We start from the raw sequence: 7,649 nt of genomic DNA, 5'->3' as shown, positions 1-7,649 counted from the left end.
GCTTGGTCGGTTGGGCGTCCGACTTCGGCTCAGGTCACTATCTCACCGTCCGTGAGTTCGAGCCCCGCGTTGGGCTCTGTGCTGACAGCTCAGAGCCTGGAGCCTGTTTCGGATTCTGTGTCTCCCTGTCTCTCTGCCCCTCCCCTGTTCATGCTCTGTCTCTCTCTGTCTCAAAAATAAATAAACGTTAAAAAAAATTAAAAAAAAAACAAAAAACAATTGTTGGTCACTGTAAAATATTTATTATTCAGCGTTCTGGTGATCTGTAGCTAGGAAACAAAATGCCTCAATACTGAATGGTTTCAAACCACCATTTATTTTGCTCATGATTTTGCAGGTGAGGAATGTGTGGAGGGCTTGGCTGAATGGTTTATCTCTGTTCTAGATGGAGGACCCACTACCCAAAGGACTTTGTACTCAAATGTCCGGCACATTTAACATTCCTTGGTCTCTTTCTTCCCAGGTAGTGTCTTATCCTCCAGGGCCTGTCATGCAGCCTGACATTCTCACAGCTTGGTGGTCCCAGGAAGGCTGCATTTCTTTTTCTTTAAAAAAAAATTTTTTTTTAATGCTTATTTATTTTTGAGAGAGAGGGAGAGTGTGGGGGAGGGGCAGAGAGACAGGGAGACGCAGAATCCGAAGCAGGCTCTGAGGTGTCACCATAGAGCCTGACGCGGGGCTCAAACCCACGAACCATGAGATCATGACCTGAGCTGAAGTCGGACGCCCAACCGAGTGAGCCAACCAGGTGCCCCAGGAAGGCTGCATTTCTTACATGATGGCTAGCATCTGAGGAGGTGGAAAAAACAAGACCATCCAAGGGCTGTAACAAGAACCAGCGTTGGGTCATTTCTACCATGTAATATTGATCAAAGGCTGTTTTATGCTGCAGTACCAGGGCCCCCCAGATCCCAGTTGCTCGATACTGCTGAAGTTTATTTCTTACTCATGCAAAAAGTCCACGGCAGACACAGTCATTCTCCAGGACTGCTGTTCTCCATAGGATGGTTCATCTTTCCAGGGCACTTTGGTCTTTAAAAAAAAAAAAATTTTTTTTCAAGTTTATTTATTCATTTCGAGAGAAACAGAGTGAGCAAGCAGGGGGAGGGCAGAGAGAGAGGGAGAGAGAGAATCCCAAGCAAGTTCTGCACAGTCAGCACGGAGCCCGATGCAGAGCTTGAGCTCACGAAGCACAAGATCATGACCTGAGCCAAAACCAAGAGTCGATGTTTAACCAGCTTAGCTACCCAGGCACCCCCAGGGCGCTTTGGTCTTAAGGCACCCCTGTATCAGCATGTGCTTCCAAGATCACTGTAGGAAGACAAATTCGCATGCTTCCATGCAAAAGTGAGATGTGTCCTTTTCACTCACATTTCATTGGCCAAAGCAAGTTAAGTGGCCAAAACCTATTTCAAGAGGGCAACAGAGCACAATCCTCCCTGCCAGAAAGACAGGAGAACCTGGCATATGGGTAAGCAGCAGTGACGTCACTTCGTTCCTCCAGAGGGAGATGTGAGGGTTGAATGAAATCCCATCATAACTGGGAACCACACAACCACACTGAGAAGGGACTATTCGGAGGCTAGTTAGTACCACTCAACACTAAGTGACTAACTGTGGGGAAATAGGTTCTACTTTCATAAATGGGTTAGGGCAGAAAGCCGCCACCACGGGGCACAAATGCCCAAATTTAGCTAGCGAAATATTGTAATGAGATCATGAGTAACTTGTTATATCACCTGCAGGAAATTACTTTCCATCTGACGCCAATGTACTATTGCACTTTGATCACAAACTCCACTTGCCCCCCCCAGACCCTTTGCTTCTTACAAGTTAATGATGACTGTCTGATGGTCTTCTCCACGTTCACCACGTGTGTAAGATCTTGAAAGCTCAACAAATACGGAGATGAAACCCCTGTTTGGGGCTTTTGTCTCCTCCCAGACATTAGCCTCTCTTGTATTCAATTCTGTGTCCTCTCCCTTGCTGGACAAGAGAGATCTCCAGACGGGTAGTCTGTGACAATTAATCCCTGCCCTCCAGCCTTAGGGAGACAACTTTACTGGTGAGTCATGAGTTACTACAGGTTTTGGAGTTTCCATGTTGTCTTAATTCAGTCCGGTTGCTATAATAAAATGCCATAGACTAGGTGGCTTATAAGCAACAGAAATGTATTTTTCACCATTCTGGAGGCTGCAAGTCCAAGATCAAGTCATCAACAGATTCAGCGTCTGTTGAGCATTTGTTTCCTGAGAGACCCTTGTCTTCTCACTGTAACCTCTCAGGGCAGAAGGAGCAAGCAAGGTCTCTGGGGTCTCTTTCTTTCTTTTTTTTTTCAACGTTTATTTATTTTTTTGGGGACAGAGAGAGACAGAGCATGAACGGGGGAGGGGCAGAGAGAGGGAGACACAGAATCGGAAACAGGCTCCAGGCTCTGAGCCATCAGCCCAGAGCCTGACGTGGGGCTCGAACTCACAGACCACGAGATCGTGACCTGGCTGAAGTCGGACGCTTAACCGACTGCGCCACCCAGGCGCCCCTCTGGGGTCTCTTTCATAAGAGCACTAATCTCACTTATGAGGGCTCCACCCTCACGAACCACTTACTTCCTGTGGCTCCCCCTCCTAATACCATCACCGTGGGGGTTAGGATTTCAACGGATAAATTTTGCAGTGACAAACATTTCGAGACCTCACCACATGCCTATTCGTAAGGAGTTGAGACTCTTCAGTCTTCAATTTAAAAACACAGAAATTCTATGTGTGTGAAATGAATAGACACAATGACTTCAAACAACGCACAAAGTCCATTCCAATGTTTGTTTTGCTTCCCTATGTTTTCACCCCATCCGACTTCAACCCCCAGGACAAAACAATAACCCAGACAGAGCACTGTGTTCTTTACTCTGAAAGGCCAGAAGAGGCTCCTAAGAAGCCCCTTCCTTGTGTTTAGGTGGAGAGCCAGTGCAGAGGCTCTACCTGCAATTTTCCCTAGGACGGAGGCACATTCCAACCACCTCAAGCTCTTAGGGCGCAAGACGGGTTGTTTTGGTTTAAATTATACATTTCCCACGCTTGTTCCCTTTGGAGAGATTTAAAACCCCTGACTAGTTTCCAGGCCTGCGTGACCTAATGGGGAGACAGCTGTGTACAATCTTAAAACGTCTTCGGTGTTCTCAGGGAAGGCTACTTCATAATTAGCCAACCACTTGTTTTCCCTTAATCTGGGTAATTACCTTCTTTTGTAACTGAGGCAGGAGGGCTGGGAGCCCAACAAACCCAACAGGCGAAAGCAGCGTTCGGAAGACAAGGGGAAAATTAGCCAATCAGAGGGAGGCAGGGAGGTGGGCGGACCCAGCGCTGCCTGAGCCTTGGGGCTCCAGGGGAGGGACCAGGTGGGGGCAGGCTGGGAGCAGAGATGTTTGGAGTAGTGGGCTTTTCGGGGAAAGTGAGATTTAAAAACGACTTTAACGCTTTTAGTAGAAAGTTCTCCAGGAGATGTATGCTTCCCTGCTGTAGTACGGGGAAAATGCAGCCAATTATGCCGTCACTGATGGCCGACTCGTCCTAAGGATACCTGCCGCAGCCTGCGATGACGCTCTCACTCGTGAGCCCCCTGGACTGGAAGCTCCACGAGCCAAGGTCTGAGTCGGCGTTTGCTTGCTTGGTGTGGTAATCCCAGAGCCTATCGTGGTGCCTGGCACATGGCAAGCTGTGAGTCTTGGCTGATTGAGGAATACACAAGTTTATTACAAACGAGAGTATGGGACCCTGCCCAAGGCTGTTACTCCGAAAACACGTCCTTATTGCCCAGTCCCTGAGTGTGGATGGTACAGGAGGCTGAGCATGAGAGTTTAGACCACTGGTTCGGAGCAGCCTCGAGCACTGCACGGGGGTCCAAACCTGGCTTTGCTACTTACTAGCATGCAAGCGTCTAACCTCTCAGTGTCTTCACCTATAAAATGGGGGTGATCATAATGTCTATTTTACAGGGCTGTGGCAAGGATTAAATGAATTCCCGCACACGAAGCCCTTAGAGCAGTGCCTTGTAAGTACCAGTGAGTATAAAAATAAGAATTGTGCGCTCCGGCCAGAAAACTGTTTGGGACAAATCTCTGATACGAGTTGGCGTTGCTTTTGCCCTCTCGAAAGAATTTAGCCTAAGCTTTAAACTTCAGCCATGTTTCTGGTTCATTGAGGTTTTGTTGGAGACTGTTGGTACCTAGGAGATACAGTTTGATGCAATCCATAGAAAAATGGTGTGCTTCATTATGCTTTTATTATATTTATGAAGCTTATTGAGGGTTCTTGATTATGACCTTTCCATTGGGAGTCCTTTTCTGGCTCCAAGAAGTGTGCTCACAGAATCCCACCAAGTTTTAGACCCTCGGTTATGGTCCTTTCTCTTTTTCTCTTACGGTGGTTTTACACGACCTCACATGGCTAAGCTAGAGCTATATTTGTCACAGTCTCCTTCCCTCTGCGGGTCCAGCTTCGACTTGGCCAAAGAGAAATTTGTATGAGATCTGGAAGGCAAAAGGGAAACAGTGACCAACATTCTCTGAACACTGTGCTGGTGTGGTTTTTTTTTATATTTTATTTTTTCAACGTTTATTTATTTTGGGGGGGACAGAGAGAGACAGAGCATGAACGGGGGAGGGGCAGAGAGAGAGAGGGAGACACAGAATCGGAAACAGGCTCCAGGCTCCGAGCCGTCCGCCCAGAGCCCGACGCGGGGCTCGAACTCCCGGATCGCGAGATCGTGACCTGGCTGAAGTCGGACGCTTAACCGACTGCGCCACCCAGGCGCCCCAAAACTGTGGTGTTTTAAATGCTGAAAGAGACCGAGCAGAGGTGCCGGAAGACTCGAGCTTGTCCTCGCCCTTCCTGACTCTGTGATCCGCTCATTTTCCTGACCATTAGCTCTGCTGACCAATAGCAACTCACTCCCAGACGCAGGCGACAGCCTCCCCGGTCTTCTCTCGTAGCCTTCTGTGCGTCGTCCTTCCCCCGCTGAAGTGCGTGTCCTCTCAGGTTCCCTGCAAGCTCCAACTTGTCCCTCAGCTGTATAAGGTCTTGCTCATTTAACAAACCCCTTGTTCTGTAGCACATATAGAAATTCTGCTTGATTCTGCTTCGCTCATCGAACTCTGTTACAGTTACTGTGGCTGGTCTCCAGGTCGGGCCTAGGGAACCACCTGGATCGTCACCCTTTTGTGAAGTCCCTCCACGTGGAGCCTGGATGGCTCCCTGGGTCTCTTGAATCACCAGAATTCAGTGGAAATGGCACAGGCCTCCTCTGGCCCTATGACTCAAGGGGACGGTGACTGCTGCTTGCACACTCATAGGTGCCCCAAATCCCGAGCAAGGAAGTCAAGCTCCCCAGCTGGAGAGGCCATGTGGAAAAGCCCTAAGGCTGAGACCCAGACCCCACTGCCCCTCCGAGCCCGGCCCCCCAGTCACTGTCACCAGAGGAGATGAGAGAGGACGAGGGCAGGGGCATCTTGGACATTCCTGTCTCAGCGGACATCCGACTCTAGAGACAAGTGAGCCCAAGTAAGTCCAGAAGGAAAACTGACCAGCTAAACCCAGGCAATCCACAGAAGCAGGAGGAATAAGCAAATGGTTGTTTTTAAACCCTTTCTGTTGTGACGTAATTACAGGCTTACAGAAAAGATCTAAAAATAGTACCCCCCCAAATCTCCTATCCCTTTCACCCAGATGTTAACATTTCCTCCCACCCCACCACCCGGCCGTTCTCCGTTGTTTGAGAGGAAGTCACAATATCTCTTCACCCCGACACGATTCAGTCGTTTCTCCTAAGAACAAGAACGCTATCTTCCTTAAACTTAGTATAATTATAATATCAAAAAGTCACAGTTTAATAAATGCCATCATGTGATCTCCACACCTCGTTCACGGTTTGCCAGTTGCCCCCCAGGCATCCTTTTTAGCAAAAGAAAATCCCGGTTCGCACACTGCATCCAGTTGTCCTTTCTCTGTAATCTCTTTTAACCTGGACCCGTCCTGTTCCTCTCCCTTCTTTGTCTTTCATGACCTTGACACTTGCAAAGAATACTTACTGGCCATTTAGTTTGTAGAATGTCTGTCCATTTGGGTTTATGTGGTGTTTCCCCGTGATTACATTCAGGTTATACATTTTTTGGCCGAAATATGGTAGAAGGGATCAGGTGATGTTAAACTTGAATGGGGTTATGATGGTGTCTGAAAGTTTTGTCCATATAAAGTTACTATCGTTTTCTTTGTAATTAATAAGTATCTCACAGAGTGATATGTTGAGATCATGCGAATATCCTGTTTCTCATGACACTTTGATCCCCTCGCTTTAGTATCCATTGATGATTCAATTGATGAACCATGATGGCTGACTTTTGATTTCATCCTTCCTTCTGCATTTATTAGTATTCTACTGAAAGAGATTTCCTTCTTCCTCATTTATTTATAAAAATCAGTTTTATTTTTATTTTTATTTTTTTTCAACGTTTATTTATTTTTGGGACAGAGAGAGACAGAGCATGAAGGGGGGAGGGGCAGAGAGAGAGGGAGACACAGAATCAGAAGCAGGCTCCAGGCTCTGAGCCATCAGCCCAGAGCCTGACGCGGGGCTCGAACTCCCGGACCGCGAGATCGTGACCTGGCTGAAGTCGGACGCTTAACCGACTGTGCCACCCAGGCGCCCCTAAAGATCAGTTTTAACTAATTATTTGATTCAATAGGTTATAATCTGTTACTATTATGAATTATTCTGATGCTTAAGTTGACCTAGATTTGGCCTTTGGGGCTCTTATGATCTTTGATATGTTCCCGTCATTCTTTGGGCACTTTCGTACCTTTTTGACACAAGGTGTTCCCAGTACATCTTGTACTGCCCCTGCCCCGGCCTTGGAATCAACCATTTTCCTAAGGAGCCCTCTTTCCTTTTAGAGGGAAAGTATTTAGAAACCAAAATCGGGGTTCCTGGGATGCCTATTGCTACCAGAGTGTCCTTGCTTTTTGGCTTTCTTACTGGCCAGACTAGGAAGTATACACACACACACACACATATACACCCACACTTTATTTTCTATCTCTCCCTTTGTATTAAAAACCATTGGTTCAAACCATAAGTTTATACTGATTTCTCTAATTCTGATCCAACACCACAGAGCTTCACTTTAACTCTCTCCTTCTCCATATTTATGACTTCCTTTTCCAAAAGTGAAAAACCTGGTTCCTATGAACCATGATATATTGTTCTATTTTCTTAATCTTAGGATATACATAAAGTAGTTTCAAAATTGTTAACCCATACCTCTGCAGGAAAAGGAAAAAAAAAAAAAGCAAAGTTCAATGTTTACAGATAATTTTCGTGTCTAGCTTCAGAATAGACGGCTCAAATACTTGGTTCAAACGTTACTCAAGCTAGCTATGGTTGTTGTTTTCACCACTAAGTTTGGGGTGGTTTGTTTTGCAAGGGATTGTAGAATGACTTTGGAAATCAGCATTTATCACAGGTCCAATGGGAAGAAGAAATCAGGCAGGACCTAAGTGACATCAAGCGCTGCGGAAAGACGTTTCATCTGACCCTTGTAGAAATAGGCATTAAATTATTATCTTCGGCACGTCTTGGGTGAGTCTGGGAAGAGAAGT

The 7,649-nt window shown here is 46.7% G+C and overlaps 1 long non-coding RNA gene across 1 annotated transcript; it reads right to left on the bottom strand.

Annotated features, from left to right (window-relative positions):
• Nucleotides 1-332: 332 nt before the first annotated feature.
• Nucleotides 333-3,466, bottom strand: LOC125156691 (uncharacterized). Its single transcript, XR_007148732.1, has 3 exons — nucleotides 3,236-3,466; nucleotides 947-1,032; nucleotides 333-545 (listed from the first exon to the last, which is right to left on the bottom strand). It is a non-coding gene; the product is annotated as an uncharacterized LOC125156691 (long non-coding RNA).
• Nucleotides 3,467-7,649: the final 4,183 nt, after the last annotated feature.

The sequence above is a fragment of the Prionailurus viverrinus genome, chromosome F2, assembly GCF_022837055.1.
Source record: "Prionailurus viverrinus isolate Anna chromosome F2, UM_Priviv_1.0, whole genome shotgun sequence".
In the NCBI taxonomy this organism is placed as follows: Eukaryota; Metazoa; Chordata; class Mammalia; order Carnivora; family Felidae; genus Prionailurus; species Prionailurus viverrinus.
Note: the sequence above shows the minus strand (reverse complement) of the source record. Positions and strands in the feature narration are given on the sequence as shown.